The following is a 19,286-nucleotide window of genomic DNA, read 5'->3' as shown; positions in this document are numbered from 1 at the left end:
TATGTCAGAATGTGCGCGTAATTTGTTTTGCTTTCTTTTCAGTAAATTCATAAATTATTTAATAATATTTTCTTTTCGATAAACTTCGCCTCCCCATTTAGTGTAATCACGCCCACCCACCACCCGAGGGGGGGGGGGTGCATCCCACTGATTGAGAAACACTGCTTTAATGTTTTGTGACTTTATTATTTATCATCTGTTAATCTGTTACCTTTGTTGATTGTTATCTTTGTTTTTGTTAACTAAATGCTTCTTTTGTGTCATTTAAGATGATAAATATTGTATTTGAAGTGGGTTATCTTTGGATGGTCTCCTGACATGTTAATTTAGCCAAAAATGTTACTTATAGTTGCAGTCGTTTTGGCGACCGATTGTAAAATTAAATTGTTCACAAAAAAAGAATAAAAATAACAATTCGTTTTCTTCTTCTTTCTTTTACATAAAAAAATCGTTTACATACTCTTTTGATAAATCTGTATATAATTTAGGGGAAAGCCACTTTAATGTGTTTTTTTTTAAGAAAGTCAAATTTAATTCTTTAACATGCAATCTGTTACTAAAAAATAATCAAATAAATAACATGTATATAGTTAAAATAAATTCAACCATTTATTTTATAAATTTATTTTTATATTAATACTCAATTTTAATATAAAAACAAAGTTAAATTAAAACTGGCATAAATATTTTAGTAAGACATTTCATTTTTCATAATAAATAATTTCTTATTTTGTTTATTGTTAGGATTTCACGAGAATAAATTTATAGTTTGCTTAAGATACCGGGGTGAAATTAGGAAATATTTCAAGCTATATATATATATATAAATAGGTAATATATATAGGTATAATATTGTGTTTTCCTTTACTATTATTATTATTATTCCTGCTATTATTATTAAGAAGGCAAAATTCTTCTTATAAACAGAAAATGAAATTAATCTGGAGTTCAATATAAGATTGCGGCCGACATAATTCGTTACGGTCCCTGTTGAAATAATGTAATATGTAAAAGCAATATCCGCGTTATTAATAAATTGTTTAAAGACACAATAGGGAACCGGGTACAAGTATGATGTGGGGCTATTGGTCACACTATTGTGTAAGCCATCGCGCGCGGCCAAGCCTCTTCGCCAAAGACGCTCAACTTCTCTGATCTCTCTTCTTAGTTTATTTATCCATTTTTCTTTTATCTTTTTTTAATTTTCCATTTATTATTTTTTTCAGTACGCTCTTTATTTTATCTCTCATCCTTATTGCATTTCCTAAACGTAGGTCATATTTTCTTATACCTCGTGAATTGATACAATAGCTAATCTTAAATCAGATTAATTGTATACCGTAATTAGAATCTAAAACCGTTCTATTTGAATCTAAAACCGTTTGTTACCGGTATATTTTTTGATTTTTAGATATTAGTAAAATGATATTAACTTAAAAGCAGTATCCAAACAAGTTTAGATTCTCGGTCTGGTACTGTGTCGTGAGTCGGTGAAAAGTAAATTTTTATAAAAATTGTTTCCTAGTACAAATTAAAAGTAGTTACGTACATCTTCCGGGTTAAGTTTCATAGTAAGAGTGGCAGGCAAAGTAAGTGAGTTTGTCAGAAGCCTCTGGCGAGCCAGAGGCTTCTGACAAACTGATTAGGGAACTGTATTCTTACCGTTGGCTGAGCAATATGCCTAACAGTTGAAGTGCCTATAGGGTAAATCCGGGTATTTTATTTCCCCCACAATATCTCCATTTAGAAAAATAAAATGTACTCTAAATAAATGTAATTTAATCTATAACTACATTAGTCATTCGGGGATTGACTGGAATCAAATGTTAATCTATTAAATATTATTTTCTACGTATTAAAATCAAAGTATGCCTACCTGCGTAAGGGGACGATCTTGTCTCCTGTTTATATTTTGGCTCTTGAATAAAAAAAGAATATATATTTTGCATTACGTAATATTATTACGGTAGTATGTAGGTTGTTATATACATTTCGGAAATTATCAGTTCAAACACGTTTATTTCATACAATTTTCTTTTGTGATATCGCCACATAAACTTGAAGCTTGTGGGTGGGATATGGAAATTTAGCGTATGAAAAATGCAATACCTGACCGGGATTCGAACTCAGCACCTCTGGATGAAAGGCCGAGACGCTACCACTCGCGCAAATTTTAATAATTTAGATTTATATACCTAGTGGGTTAAAAAAATCAATTTTCCTAATTACTAATAAAACATTCTAAAAAAGATTTTTTATTGTTTCAAGAGAGGAATTGTTCAAAGAGTCGTCCTTTACTCTTAAGTATTCAAGGTAGCGTTTAATAACCGGATTTACACTTTTACCGATAAAACTTTTCCCCGATTTTGTTAATCGGGGAAAAATTCCATCCTCAAATTGAGTAACCCATCCTCAGCTCGAGATTTATCAGGTCATTTGAATTTTAAGAAAACACCATGATTTTGATCCCTCAAACTGAAAAATCGCAGGGTATCAAATCAAATGAATTTGGTTGCAAATCTGCTGTCAAAAATCTGATAGGACGGTGAATTAATCCACACTGTCCTCTCCATTCAGGTAAAATTTGACTGAAATATTTTTTAAGTCTGAAAGGCATAGTGAAGAAACGCACCAGCTTGCTGCCAAGTATAGATTATTTTGTTTTTTCAGGGCGAAAAACAGTTTCGTGTCATCGGGACGACCTATCTCAAACACAATGTTGTTTAATAGCTCGAGAAAACATTACCTCAAGAAATGAGGTCCCACTACTTCTTTTCCTACATCAAACATGAACTTTGGTACATTAAATTCGTTCATAATTATGCAAAGTTTTTTATCAGACCAATAAACATAATTATGATGGTTTACATGCCATTAAATTAATTAATACCCATGCTTAATCAGACAGTAATAGTGACGTACAGAAATACACCAAAGAGGATTACCCACCTAGAATCCTATTATGGATTACCAACGCTCCTGGACAGGTATTTCTTCAGCTGAATCTGATATCTCCCTGCTTGTTGTGTGATATCTGATTTTGAGGTGGTTGTCCGCCGTAATGGTTTGGCGTGCCTCTGGACCAGCTAAAGGCGTCTCTATCTGATTCTCACTGAGGAGTACAGCAGGCCTTCCTATGGGCTTCTCTATCTCGGTGAACTTTGAGGTCAGCGGTTAATGTCCAAGGATCACGACTGGCGAATTGTCAGTTGTCTTATTACAGGTTCTCTACCTTCTTACTTGCATATGGTTTTTTCTTGGCATCAAATGGGGTTAAAATGTGTCAAGCGACATGACCTTGAGTATTAATAAGATTACGCGAACGTTGATATTGGTCAGTATGAGAGAATTAGGAATTCTCAGAAGGGATTCTTTATGAACTGCAAATCCATCATTATTATATTTCATCAATACTGAAGTACAAAAACTAGCTCTTGTTTACTTATTATATTTTCTAAATTTATTGACGATTGAATCGATGATAGTAACAGAGTAGTTTTTTTAGCAATAGCAAAACTGTTATTTCTCACCGTTACAAAATATATATTTGCTTGCAAAAAGAACTGACTTTTAGCCGAATATTTAGTTTGGAAAAAAGCAGTGTCATCTACCGTCTCCTATTTCTGTCTCATTAACTCGTCACAAGTCCGTTTAATGCCACTCGAAGATTTAATTCAATCTTTTATAACTGTTTCATGCAAATCAAGATAGCCATTTTAGAGTCAAAGAATCAGAATTATAAAAAATACTTATATTCATAAAATACATTCCTCTAATTTAATAATTGGTTATAATACACAAAAGGTCGCAGTAGTTGGGTAAAAATACTTTTTTACTATCTTCTCGGGTTGGGGCGTAGAAAGCCCTCTGAATGAATAAACATAGGCTTAATAAAATAAGAAATACTTCTGTACCTACCCAATGATAATTTCCTGTTTGTATTCACTTCACGAATGAACGCAAAAAACGTTTGTTACGAAACTTGTATAAAGTTTTTATTGTAACATTACTATAAACTTGCTATTTAATTTGGCAACATTTTATAACAAAAAATTGATAAACGCAACCCCTGACTGGGCGAATTAAAGAAGCTAGGTGAACAGTTTTATTTTGAAATTTGAAGAACGCAGCAGAATAGAAAGATATGAAAAGTCATATTGAAAATAACACAGATGGCGTAATCAAAATACATAATATTCATTGAAATGGATTAACTACTGTCATCCCGAAATGTATTTTTATGAGAAATGTATAAAATACTCATTCATAAAGTAAATTTTTTCTTGTACTTACGAGTTCTTGTTTATGCTTTGTAGCTTACTTCATATAAATATCAAAATTTTATGATGACAACTGGATTTGTAAAATGTTTAATTTGTGGTTGAAGTGAATGATGCTATCGGAATGTAAGCGAAACTCTTTGATTAACTGCAGTACTTTGAATTACAAAGTAGTCTAGCTAAAGCTAGACTATAAGAGAAGCAGATTCGAAATTTATAGGTGATTTCCTAAACATCTAAAATTCATACTGAAATTAAACTTTATGACTTGTGGAAAATTGGAGTTTTGAAACCTCCAACGACTGTAAAAATCAAATAAACCCCAAGAAGTTTTCGTATTTTATTTAAGCGTTGGACTTTTAGTTCAATGACCTACCGATGACGATGCATTTGTGATGAACAGCTGTTTAAAATACAATTTATGTAGTTAATTAAAATGAAAAGTCAGTACTAATTAATACATTGTGAGTAAGATCTCTTACGCTACATAATAAAATGAGACTACAAGCTGAAAGCACACATGGTTGAAAACAGAACAATGGTCAAATGGAGTTGTTCGATAGGGAATGAAAAAGGGAGTGATTGTGAACGAAAAAAGAAGAGGGAAAACTTAGCATTTAAAAGGGGAATAGAAAGAAATAGTAGGGATCACTGGAGTCTTTCCGTACTCGATTGAGCAAAACGACAACGTCGACTGCACAGACAGCAGGGTCGCATGACATTTTTAATGGCGCTCACTGTCGTCGCTGCAGATGGAGTTTCTAATTCGGTGCGAAATGTTGATCAGTGGAAGGAAGTAAAGGGGAAAGGAGGGGCGTTGCCCAGACGACTGTGACAAAAACACATCTCCGCTGACGTCGCCAAGGAGACGACTGCGGCCAAGATATCTCTTCTCTCTATAATGTAATATTAAATTTTCTTGGCAAGCTAAGGAGCCAAATACCTCCCCTGTTAACTATACAACCGCTGGATGCTCATTATACTTTCACTTGCATTTCATTTTCTTCTGAATTCAGTAGTAATCTCCCGCGCTAGCGCAGTATACATTATTATACGTACCTTAACACCGTACAAGTAATGTGTGTGCGCACGCGTTTGTGGACTTGTAAGATTATTATAAATTATACCTGTCAATTATATTCAGGGCAATATATAAATTACGAGGTCTTTTTTCAGGTCATATGCAGATAGAATTAAATTAAAAATTGACGTAAAAAACAGTCAATAAAAAATTACCTAGATAAATTATATGTGAACTAATTTACGTATGACATCTATCTTACAAACGATCATTCAAGGAGACTTTTTTATTTATTAATGATCTAAATACTAAGATAGAAAATAAACTTGATTAAAGTAATATTATGATCAGTTTTACAAAATGATAGAACGATAAACCATTAATCAATTAATATCTTATCTTTGGTGTAAATAATTAAGTAGAAAATAAATATTACATCTGTAAAACAGATGTAATACAGAGTCATTCACTGATTAACTCTAATCATAAACTGGTTGATTTAAGTACTACTTAAATCAACCAGTTTCATAAGTAACAATAAACACCAAACATTGGATAACAAATATCGAAACAAGAACGTGACCACTAGACTCTTTTCACTACGCACACATTACTTTTATGTTAATTTCAAATAATTAAAAATATTATAACTGGTCTTTACTATTCCCTTTATTTACATATAAGTGCTATTCTGAATAGCACAAATTCTGAATAGCATAATTCTTAATAAATTACGTTGTAACGACGGTAAAACACCGATAGTAATCGTGTTTCATTCAGCAATTATTCTTTTTTTAACCTATCAGAATCTATTTCATTATTGAAACTAGTCCTCAAAAAGGTTGATGAAAATTAAAGAAAAATTATTACTATCATTTTAATCATTACTATTCATAGTTTCTTCTTCTGCTTATCAAAAGTAAAATAGAACGACGCACAATTACAATTATCTATTTTTTAGCCCAACGGAGATACGAACTCACAAATTTTATATATATGGACGAAGCAATATTTGACATTTTAAAATGACTAAAAATTTAATGAATTACTAAAGCTACGTAATCAGATAAATTAGATAGCAGTTTTAAGTAAGTGCTCAAAAAAAAAAAGATGCTGGTAATATCTTATGTATATATATATTTATTTATTTATATAATTTTTGAATTATTTTGGGAAATATAATGAAAAGTAATATGGGTAATTTCAAAATTTCTTAGAAAATAGAATGATTTGTTTAATTCAGATATCTTTCTCACCCAGGATATTAAAAGTTTAATTTGAATTAAGACTTCAGCAACCTGTTAAAAGCAATCTTATCACTAAACTACCCAAACACAAGAAGAATTGTACAACTGAAGTAAAGATGATATTTTTACCCAAAAAATAATTTCTTTTGAACAAGTGGATTTAATAAATTTACTCAACATTGTATCCAATCTCATATTATCCTAATTATAGTTTCCACATAACTAATTTTTAAATGTACTTATAAAATAAAGAAGAACCAAAAATTCGTTACGAAAAAAAATACTTAACACCTTATCGCGTTGGATATAAATAATAATCATATATCAACAAGAAAAAAGAAAACAATTCAAATTGTGCTGAAAAATTAAACTCTTTTTTACAGTAATTTTTTTTTCACTAGCGTCTGTATGAGGAAGACAGAATTGTAAAGTACGATGAACAGACGGAAGGCCCCCCATGGAGTTCATTGCAGTGAGGGTTGAACAAAGCGCTATTTAGTACTCACTTTTTTCTAAAAGTAATTTCATTTTAATACATCATAAACAAATAAAATTTCTGTCAGTAATAACGCAATATATTTTTGTATTTGACATGTATAAAGATTACATCTTTATTTAAAACACTGTAATTTTGTCTATTTTATTATTATTATTATTTAATATTTATTTTAATCCTCAGATGTAGTTTTAAATAAAAATCAATACGTATTTACAAATTTTATATAAAAAAAATCTGATTTGGACATTACATAAATTCCTCGTACGTTGTTTTTTTTTTTTTACAATCAGATGTTAATAATTATTAATAATGAATATATCTAAATTTAAAAAAAAAGAAAAGAAAATGAAGTCTGATTCGAACGAATGTGCCTTCCCCTTGTAAGATCCAAATATTTCATTAATTAAAATCATATTTAGCTATAACTCTGGAACCAGTGAAAATAAGGATCATTTATATATGGTTAAAAAACTCTCAATGAGTGCTTATTACTGCAGTTGAGAAAAAGTCCAAAACCCACTTTTTTATTTTGGGCTTTTTTGGACACTTTTGGTTCAGTCGATTGCAATCAAAAGGGAAGGTGCACATGATTAGATGTTACAAAATTCATAAATCCATAATTGAAACATTCTTCGGCTAATCGTTTCCGAGTTATGCGAGATACATACGCACATAGGTACCGTACAGACGTCACGCCGAAAATAGTCAAAATGGATTCAGCGATGGTCAAAATAGATATTTTCGTTGAAATCTGAAAAATGAAATTTTTCGCGATCACAATACTTTCTTTACAAAGAAGTAAAAAAGCACTCTTGCTACTACTTAAACCAATACGTAAAATTTAATAATTATTAAATACGTAATAATTATTTCAACAAAATAAAGAAGAAAATGAAACAATATTTTATAAATTAGTACATAATATTAAGTATATTGTATAAATCGGTTCATAAATGGAGTAGGAATGGGGAACCATTCCATGAATACGAAAGAAACTACACAGAAATTTACTTAAAGGAATTAAAGAAAACTTGTCAGAACCCGTAATCCGAATTGGTTATGAAATAGCTAGGGAGGATTCAAGCCAAAATAAAATCCGCTAATATCAAATATAAATTTAATACTAAAAATAAATTTTTGAAAATATTTACATGGAGAGTAACCGCTTTACGATAGTGAGACATGAAGAATAAGAAATCAGAAAGACAAAGTATATAGAGACGATGATATAGGAAGATGTTGAAAATTAATGAATAAAATTTAAAATGAATAAGAGAGAGCAGTTGTGATAAATGTTTGTAAACTGACGAACTGCATGCGAGTCTTGTATTAAAACATCCAGGTTTAGTTAATTTATTAATAAAGAGATTTTTAGAAGTAAGAGAAAGAGTGGCAAATATTAAACTGGTAATTTAGAATGCTGGGTGTAGTAAATATGTCGTGATTAAAAGATTAGCACAGAACAGACAAGCATGTATTATTCTATAAAACCAATCAACCGACTGACGGATTAAAAGAAAAAAAAAAGGTTGCAGAAATATAAAGATGATTAAATATAAAGATAGATTAATAGGAAGATAATTAAGTAACAGGAAGAATTAATAGGAATAAGAAGTTCATAGTAAAATTATTAATTACTAACAATAAAATATGCATTGTCATTAAAAACAACAAATATATAAAAGGAAGTAAATAATACTTTAGACGATAAGAAAAAATATAATTAAGGATTAACTAGCTTAAAAATTAAATATTCATTTAAAAAAAAATTCTGAATTAGAATTAAGAAACAATATGCAACTTTCTTTTTATACAGAGTATGAATGTAATTAAAACCGATAAAATAGTTAAATCTTGATGAAATAAAATTAAATTTCGATTTGATGGTGTAATTTTACGTGCGGGAGTAAAAAAAAAAACAGCTGTTGTTATGTATTGCAAGACATTACTAATCACTAATTGATATAATAACGCAAAAAAATATTTTTAAAAATAACGTGCCACTTTAACAGAAGGCGCCGTGGCTTAGTTGGTTAAAGCGCCTGTCTAGTAAACAGGAGATCGTGAGTTCGAATCTCGCCGGTGCCTCTCCCATTTTTTTTTTATTAAAGTTGATATGGTTTTTAGATGATACTAATTCTTAAACGTTTTTACAGTAAAAATCTTATTTTAACTCAACCTTTTTTCAATAAGTATTTTTTTTCACAACATTGTGATTATTTTTAGAAAATCTGCTAGTCAAACTAATACAGCCTTCTTTCAAACCACTATCTACTAATTTCATTTATTTAACCGTACATTAGTATAATAATCCATAGTAATACAAGTTTACTGAAGTATAAAAAAACTGTTCCGTAAAATTAAAACCACTGTATAGTTAAAATATTATCTTTTTTTTACGAAGACAATAAATTTTGTACTTTAAAAATTTTAAGTATTTTAATTAAAATAACGAATGAAACAATTTTTGTTTTTAAAAAGGGGTTATAAAAATAGACATCAATTGCTGGCTTAAAAACGTATTCGTAATAACTTAGCCTATTAGATAACTAATCTGTAATAATAGAGTAAGATAATGCGTTTTTTCTTCTGAAAGAAAATTAATCATGAAATCGAAAAATTACATATTTATGTTTAAAAACTTTAATTCTTAATATGACTTTACATATTTTGACAGTTAATTCTGCATTTTGTTGTGCAAAGGCTTCAAGTGTTCCCGTTGTAATTAATTTCCACCGAAAGGAAAGTTTTTTGCAGCGAAAAATTGTTACTTGATACATAAATGATTAAAACTTTATTTCGTTGCCATTACTTAGTATTTGGATTGTAATTGTGAAAAGACAGACAGCTTGAAGTCATTACACAATCAAAATATTTTTTTCGGTAAAGAGTTTTAAAAGTAACTGAAACATTTTTAACAAAAAATAATAGGCTAAGTATTATTATATTTCAAGAAATCGTAGACACGTTCAATAGTATCCGATATATCTCAAGGCTGCACTACATATTTTTTTTAATTTTTATTAGGATGTCTTTTACGCTTATTTCGAACAAATATTCGTTCATAAGAACAGCCAAATTTTAATTGAATGAAAAACAATAATTTTTTTCAATTCTATTTCCAATCTTATGTTTTTGAATTTTGCAATAAAGTTGTTGGTAGTTGCTCGTTTTTAATTTGACTGCAAATTCTAAAATTTGAAATTTATATGCGATTTATTTTTAAAGTTTGTTATACTTCTTGCTTTAATTAAATTAATCATAGTAAAAAAACATGTACTGTGATACTTATAATTAAAACCGTTTACAAATCAAAGATCATGCCCTAAATCTTTCTTACTCTATTACGTAGCTTTATCGCTTGAATGAGAAACAAAGTTAATGCTTATTTACCATAGAAAATAACTACTATATTATTTTTTCTAATTTCTAAAAAATAAAAATTATAAAGTGACATTGATACTGTCGTTTATAAAAACTTTATATCCGATCAAATGGAAAGCAATTATTATATTCATTTCTAATAAGTGGTAGAATAAATAAAGACTGAACGAGCAGTATGTAATTTACATTAGGTGAACGTGATAATATAAGAGGGAGAAAGGCAGTTAACGTGAGAGCTAAAAAGGAACGGAATAGGTGAAAGATTCCCTCTTCCCGAGAAGAACAAAAGGGGGCGGAAACGGAAATTAAAGAGATAAGGAAAAGCGGGGCGGAGTCAATTAAGGAAATCCGTCAGGTTAGACCTCCGGCTCCGGGCTAATGCTTCCTGCTTCAAGATCACTGCTAGCTACTGGTCCGACCCGACCCTCCTCGCCTACAAACCTAACCACCCAGCCATACCAGCCGTCATCTTACCAACCAGCCCCCTTACAAATTGTCATCCTGTCCTTTCCGGTACCCTACTTTGTTTAAGGCTGCCTGCTGCCTAATGTCCGGACAAAATGGAGGAAACCTTACTACCCTTGTCTATTAAACTTGATGATCTCTTTATAGTTTTAAAAGTACGTAAAATACGGAGAACTTAATTAACTTGTCCGTTGCTACAAACCACCTTTGAAGTAATTTCACGTAATTAATAAAACAGCTGAGCGGTTAATTAAAATTAATAATATCCATATTTATGTACGTTTCGGTAGCGTGATATTTCAACCTTATCGAATTTTATCGAAAATTGTTATTAACTGCGCAGTAATTAACTTTCTTCATCAAAGAGTGAATTTATAGTGAATTGTTTTAATTATAAATTGTACAATTTTTAATCGTGTTTTGCGGTTGCAAAATATTTTAAAGCTGCTCACAGAATTACTAACCCAAGCATTTTTCTTGTTATACAATGTTATAAGTTATATATTTTGCATTTTTTTAAAACATTTTTTGAGAGAAACTAGAGCACAAGATCGATCATTTCATGTTTATTTAAATCTAAATAATTTGTAAAAAATTCCTTTCAAGTTCCAAAACATGATCTCTATTATCTGCGTAGAGGGTTGTCTATCTAGGTAGAGGTTTATCTAGGTTCAAAATTCTGTTTTGTTTATTAAGTGTCTACCGTTAGGTAGACACAACCTCCGGGTCTACTGTTAGGTATTGTTTCAGAGGATGAGATGAATGACAAGTAGCGTGTGAAAATGCCATGCCTGACCGGGATTCGAACCCGGGACCTCCGGATGAAAGACCGAGACGCTACTACTCGCACCACGGAGGCCGGCGCGAGTTGTTAGTATCCTGAGATTATAATTACTTCCGAAAATGTCACAGCCAATCATCCTCAAGAACAAAAAACATTTATTTTCAGACACAGACGTACTTGGGAAAATGTGAAATTGTAACTTCAGGTTTTTTTTTTTTTTTTACTAACCCGAAGTTATTATTGCACATCAGTAGAATTTGAACATTTAAATTCAACCATGATAATCAGCTGTTATCGCTTTATTTTGTTCACAAAATGGCGAATATGCATACAAAAATTTATAATTTAGGATAAAACATCTCTAACTGCTGCTTCTTGCACCATAGTTTTTTATTTCACCAGAAATGGTGTTAAGCAAAAAATTCAAATCCATTAAAATGACTTTTCTTTCAATTTTAAGTTATAATTACATATTTCACGAAGAAAAATCAAAGTATAAAATTAGCTTCTGTGATGAATTAATTCATCAGTCAAAAGAAAAAATAAAACATTTAAATTATTTTACTCAACGTGTAACGAAAACTTAATATTACGTACATGATTGGTAGTAAACCATTCTTGGAAAGAATTTTTTTATTTTGTCAAGTAATAATTTTTTGTTATTATCTGGTTTTTATGGAAAGGAACTGATCGTTATCCAATAACTACTGGCCGATATCATCCTCCAACGGTCTCCTTTGTGTAGCAGTTGATTGTATCACTGGGGAAGTGAAACCGTGCTTTGAACACAAGATCATTAATATATATATATATATATGTACATTCATAAGACTAATTTTATCTTTAACAGTCTACTCTAATATAAAGTCTGTTATTTGTGTATCTCTTATTAAGTTAACTATTTAAGATGAAGTAATTAAACCTAAGTAGTTTTTATGATAATCTGAGGTTTGAAAACCTCAGATTATCATAGCCATATGATAATAATCATCGTAAGGTTTTTTGAATAAGGCAACTTTTTGACATAGCTATATCTTCTTTTTTTTAATTTTTTTCTATATGTTACACTATTTGATACTTATTTTTTCTTTATATCATCTATTGCTATAATCCTGTCTTACTTTATCCATCCTCTTAAAATTTTTCCTGTTCGTCTTCATATACACGCTTCAAATGCCTCCAGCCTTTCATTTATCTCTATTGTAACTGCTATGCTTTATAATAATAATAAAGACGCTCTTAACGTAACACTTCACGTGACGTTTCTTCTTATTCGTTACACTTTTCTACTTAGTAGCAAGTTTCCTTCTAATAAACGATTCCTTTGCTACGGTTTCTTTTTTATAAATAGAAATATGTTTCTATAACTTAATGAGTTTTTTTTATTATTTATATTATTAGCCAGCTCTGACAGGATATTATACTTCAGATGATGTATCAGATATTGAGATTCTAATAATAGGTTTTGGAAGAATAAAAAAATGGAATTAGGCGAATGATAAAAGGGGAAAGGGTCCAGGCCAGAGATAATTTCTTGAAATTAAATGGGAATATAAGAGAGAGTACAGGGACGAAACAAGGGAGAGTTGGAATAGGGATTTTGTGGGTGACAGTGGAGTGCAGTGCCCCCTGGTGAGCGCGGTTTGCGTATTGTTATTCATCAGCTGATAAGCAGGCAATAACAATGCTGGTTTCTCTCTCTCTCTCTCTTAGTATAACATAGAGGAGTAGGAAGAGGGAGCTTTTAATAACAGACTATTGATTACCATGCACCAGAGGCAGCAGCAGCGCAAGCACTAACAGCAAACACCTCTCTGCACTGCGTGTTGTAAACGTGAACCACACTGTCTACCACTACGTTACATAAATACTATCTGTACTTCCTACGTTCAACATTATGGGTACTAACCCGATAAAAACTCATTATTAGATAGGTATAAATAGCAACAAACGACAACAAAATCTCTGAAAATTACTCATGAAAACGAATGTAAAACACACAGTAACTCTAAAAGAAAGCATGCATCATTACAGCAATTTCAGCAAAAAACTGAATAAATATGGTTAAATACAAAACTTACAGCGCTGATTACTAAGTTATGCGTTGTGACAAAATTCATAAAAAGTTTTTAATTGATGAAGTAGGCTACAAACTTTAGCAATTTTAAATTAATTAATAATGTATTTAGAAAATTATTCTCGAATGTGAGTAATAAAACAGGTAATACGTAAACATAGGGAACTATTAATTTTACGTAAAATTAAAAAAGATTTATTAAAGATTGATAAAACCAGTATTTTTTGGAGGACCAGTTGTTATTAATTATAATATAGAAAACTTTGATTAGAATACCAAAAACATTTCATATGAAATTTTTTTTAAATTTCTGTACTTCTGTATTTGTAATATTTTATTTTACTTGAAATAATTAAATGAAAAAAAAAATTCTGATAAAGCAAGACGGAGCTTCCATTAAAATTAAAAAAAAAAACAAAGACTTACGAACATAGTCCAAATTTCTATGTGCATTAATTTTTATAATTTGAAAAATAAATCCTTACATGGTAAATCACAAAAATACTTTCAAGAGATTATTAAATTCACATTTGAATATTTTAAAGTATTTTCCTAAGAAATTTTTTAAAATTATTATTTTATTTTCAGTGATCATTTTTTTTTGCTGGAAGCATAACATCACAAAAAATATTCCCACATATAAATAATAGCATCCTGCTTTAAAAATTTTAAGAATCTTTCCTACAAAAGTCTTTAAAAATTGTATAGCCTTAAACTACTATATCATCATCGAATGTTAAAAACATTTGTCAAAAAAAAAAAAAAGAGACAGACCACTCTAAAAAAATACGCTCGCATGTGGTATGCATGTGTTCATATATATATATATAGTTTTTTTTTAATTTAATTTAAAAAAACTATTAATGAAATATTTAACAATTGATATTCTCTACTTTCAGGTTAAGCATTCCAATGATAAATAATAATGAAAATAATTAAAGCAGTACTACGACGACATTTTTTCCCGGCACAGCGAGGTGTCGTTATCAGTGCCCGGACACAAAATTACTATAGTAAATGACTAAAGAATAAAATTTATCATAAAAATTAAAAAGATGTGAAAGCCTATGCAGTATGCCAGGTACAATATTAAAAATCTAACAACAAAATTTTAGTACGTCAAAAGGCAAAAATATTTGCATATTACAGTTGAAATCAAATAATTGAATCTACAATATTTACATCTGAATATTTCAGATGCATGGCCTAAAGAAATCTTAAGACATTAGATAACATCAATACATTTTTGCCTCAGATATTTTGGATTTTTGCTCCACGTTTATACTTGTGACGCAATAACAGATACAGTCCACAAGGATGTGGTATACCGTTATTTTGCAGTCGTAGCGAACACAGACAGGTGTATCGGTCTGATTCATAAGGAGTCTATGAGTAAGTTTAGTGTGCCCTATTCGCAAACGACAAATAATAAACTCCTCTCGACAGTTATGAAAAGGTCCACGGTGATGCAGTGTTCCTCACTGGACGAATTTTATTGTAGATAGTAGTATTCCGTTCCCTTTGCCTCTCGTTACGAACTACCTTCTTCATAAAAGAGACAAGATTGTTCGAAACAATGCGATTAGCGAAAGGAGGCTGAAGACAGGCCTCTTGTACGGCGCGATCAGCGCGTTCATTGCCTGAGGAATCCAGCAGAAACTCATGGTTGTGTTACGCGGAGTCATTTCAGAGATAACAGAGTGTGTATCACAGACAACAGGGTGTCTGAAGTACTAATTGCCTGCAAGGCATTCATGCAATATGAACAAATAAGGACGTATCAGATTGTGTCGGAATATATCTCCACGACGAAAATACGGGCAATGCTGGGTTAGTCAAACACGTATGTTCTATTGGCAACCACAAAAGCACAATCAACAGAGTTATCATGTCTAGAGGCTTTTGTATAAATTATACCATCAAGAATCACGCTGTTTACAGTATTAAAAAAACTTTTCTCGTAAAATAACAAGGTTCTTGTCCTTTTCTTTGATACCTACAGAGGCTAAAGCAAAAATTCACGACGGTAGGCCGTCAAGGGAGGTAACGATAAGTATCAGCAGGTACTCTAGGTATATTTAGAGATAAGAAAAGCTGATGAGCTCTGATGGCTAGTGGAGCAGTAGATCCCAGCCGTTTCTCATACTGATTAATGTGCTGATTGGAGAAAACCGCACCAAAGGTAGGATGATGTTATTGCAAATTAATGCGAGCTACAAAGGAGTATATCGTTTGGTTTTGTCTATTCCAAAGAGATAGCTTACTACTGTCCCCCTGTAGATTTACCATGGGGGTTGAGTGAAATGTACCTGTAGCATGACGGATAAATGAAGGATGGACTGCATCAAGCATCTTTAGATGTGTGTCTTATTCGTCCATGCGGACGAATAAGCCACACATCCATAGTCTAAACGGGAATGGATCAGAGCTCGATAGAAGCGCAACATACATACTCAATCAGCTTCCCAACGAGTATTAGGTAGAACTCTCAGCATGGCTAGTATTTTTACATTCTCCTTTAAATGTGCTACCCACGTTAGTCGTAGATCAAACCACAACCGCAAATATCTAACCGGCGTGCATGCTTCAACTGGTTCACCATGTAGAAACAGTTGAAGGTCAACATGTTCCTCTCAAGCATGAAAATCAAATGAATTCGTTTTCTCCGGAAAAAAAACGTAAATCCAGTCGTTTTACACCACGATTCTAGACGGGTTATTGTGGTTTGGCGCACCCTCTCGTCAGTAGCTAAGTTCTAGGTGCAATGTAAATTGAAAAATCATCTACAAATAAAGAACACATAACGGGCTTTCGTACGCAGTTTTTTATAATATTTATGGCTACGGAAAACAAGGTAATACTTATGACGCTTTCCTGAGGTATTCCGTTTTCTAGTGTAAACTTTTCGAATACGGTTGCTGCAACTCGAACTCGAAAGGATCGACTACTGAGAAAACTCCTGATAAATGCATGGAGATTTCATTATATACTCCTTTCATGCAGTTTATTTAGGATTGCTTTCCTCCAGGCCGTGTCATATGCCTTTTGCTTATCGAAAATTACAGCAATGAGGCACTAGTGGTGGCGTGGATATCGAAAAGTAGGAAAGCATTTTTAATGAAATGATCGATAAATGATCTACTTTGACGAAAACCGCATAGTTCGGGGGCAGTTTGTGTGTTTTTCTCAAGGTACCACACTAGGTGACGGTTTACCATTTGTTCCATCATCTTGCACAGGGTATTGGTGAACACGGTAGGACAACAACTTCAGGGACATGATTTATTTATCTCTACCAGGTTTTAGTATGGGAATTACCAATGCTTCATATCAAGAATCTGAAAAAACGTGATCAGAAAATATTCTATTATAGATGCACAAAAATGTGGTAATGTATCCGGAAGGTGTGAGCCTGATAGCATACTGAGGATATTATCATTTCCGACGAAGGTGTCTCGGGAATTATTCAAGGCACATCTTTGCTCATCAAAAGAAAAAGGTATTTTTAATTCACTTCTGTGAGTCTATGAAAATATACCGTTACAAACGGGATATTTTCTACCTGTAACTTACACCTCATAAACTCAGGACAGTTTGACGATGTAAGTGAAACTAACCTAAACGGCTTTCCAAACTTGTTCACCACATCAAATCGCGCAGTGATGAGGAAGATGTTGCTTTCCAGTCAAATCGAATGCGGTGATTATCCTAATCCACACATTTTCTCGAGGATAAACGAACTTGTCTCCAAACAACCAATGATAGAGTTTTCCGAGAAATTGCATTGACATAATTCAGCCATAAATTTTGTTTAGCACACCAAAACACTTGACTTGCGGAAGATGGAGACCATTTCTGTCGTAGAAATTTAATTAAAATTACGTAGATCCCTGCAACTATCGTTTATTGCACTTTTGCAATCTTCACTCCATCAAGGAACAGCAGGCCACCTTGGCTTTCCAGATGTTAGAGGTAGTATATTCCACTTGCACTATCAGGTGTGTAAACTTGGCAAGTTGGTACATTACGCTACCATTTTTTTCGTGTTGGCTAAAAGAATCTTTGTACCCAATTCAATCTGCTTTCTCAACCACCCATTGCCTGGCTTATTCTGAAGCAAATCATTATGACCCACCGAGATAACAACGGTCTGTGATCACTTCTAAAAACGTTTTTTGAAACACACCAGGTAAGAGGTGTAAGTAAGGATGCTGAAGACAACGACAGATCGATGCACGAAGATGTACCTGATGAAAATGACATATACGTGTATGACCCACTGTTCAACGACCAAAGATTTAAGTTCTGCCTCAGTCGATCAACTATAGTGTCTCGGGAAGAACATGATGATGAGCCTCACGAATAGTGATGAGCATTGAAATCGCCAGTTATTAGGCATGGCAAAGGAATCTGTGAATACAGATTGGACAGATCATTCCCACTGATATCGGAATTTGAGGGAAGGTATAAGTTGCAGATATTCATTTTAAACGGTGCTACTATCTTCAGGAATGTAATATGCAAGGATGTTTTTAACCAGCGGAATCCATGTGGCTTATACGATTTCCTTCAGGAAAACAGCTGCATCTTCACGTCCTCTGCCCTCAGTGGTTTCATGTTTCACAGACATAACCACAAAAAGATATTTCATCCTGGGAACGGATGAAAGTCTTCTACAGACACGGTATTAATGGACTCTCCTTTTGTAAAAAGATTTCAATATCCTCACGACAAGAACGGAGACCGCAAACATTCCACCGAATAATATTTGTAGCCATAAAAATAACTTTTTCTTGGTATATGTAAACTTTTCTTGCAGAATATTTATCAATATCATATATTTACAATCCGTTTTTTCTTCTGGGATATTATAACTTTTAGGAAGTGCTTGGCTTCTTCAGGCCATTCATCCGATACTGTATCCTCGCAGAAACTTCGAGATGTGAAGGGACTTGAAAGTCTGGGAGGACGGAGATGCTGTGAGGGATGTTGGTTGTTTACTGTATATTTGGTGCAGTAGGAACTTCATGTGATGATGAAATGACTGAAATGGTTTTACATACATCATCGATCTATCCTGCAAAAATTACCTTCTTACCAGCACTCAATGCTGCAAAGCAGATGTGAGGGACTTTACTTGTGACAAAGCTTCTACCAATTTAGTCAATTCTTTACACGATATTCATTCTTTCTATTTTTATACTTTGTTTGAGAGGGCCTGTCCAAAACTAATACCAGGTTCTACAGAATATCTCATAATGAGAGATTTTCTGTATTCCCGACGTGCCACGGGGAAGGATACTTCTGCTCAGTACAGATATTGTTAAAATGGCTTTTTCTCTTTTATAAATGGGATATTCTTGAGACCATGCCAAGTGTCGACCTTTACAATTTATACGTTTTCTTTCTCAGCGCGTGTGATATCATTTTGTTCCGTACAGCTGCAACGCGTACAAAGTTGTTCCTTCATGCAACCATTTTCGTTATGACTAAAACCCTGACACTGAAATTAGCGTCTGAGGTTTGGAC

General features: G+C 32.2%; 1 non-coding gene across 1 annotated transcript; it reads left to right on the top strand.

The window, feature by feature from the left end:
- The first annotated feature begins 9,061 nt into the window (after positions 1–9,061).
- Positions 9,062–9,135, top strand: TRNAT-AGU (transfer RNA threonine (anticodon AGU)). Its single transcript has one exon. It is a non-coding gene; the product is annotated as a tRNA-Thr (tRNA).
- The last annotated feature ends 10,151 nt before the right edge of the window (positions 9,136–19,286 follow it).

The sequence above is a fragment of the Lycorma delicatula genome, chromosome 2 (genome assembly GCF_047948215.1).
Source record: "Lycorma delicatula isolate Av1 chromosome 2, ASM4794821v1, whole genome shotgun sequence".
NCBI classification, from domain to species: domain Eukaryota; kingdom Metazoa; phylum Arthropoda; class Insecta; order Hemiptera; family Fulgoridae; genus Lycorma; species Lycorma delicatula.
This window is presented reverse-complemented; position numbering and strand designations above follow the sequence as displayed.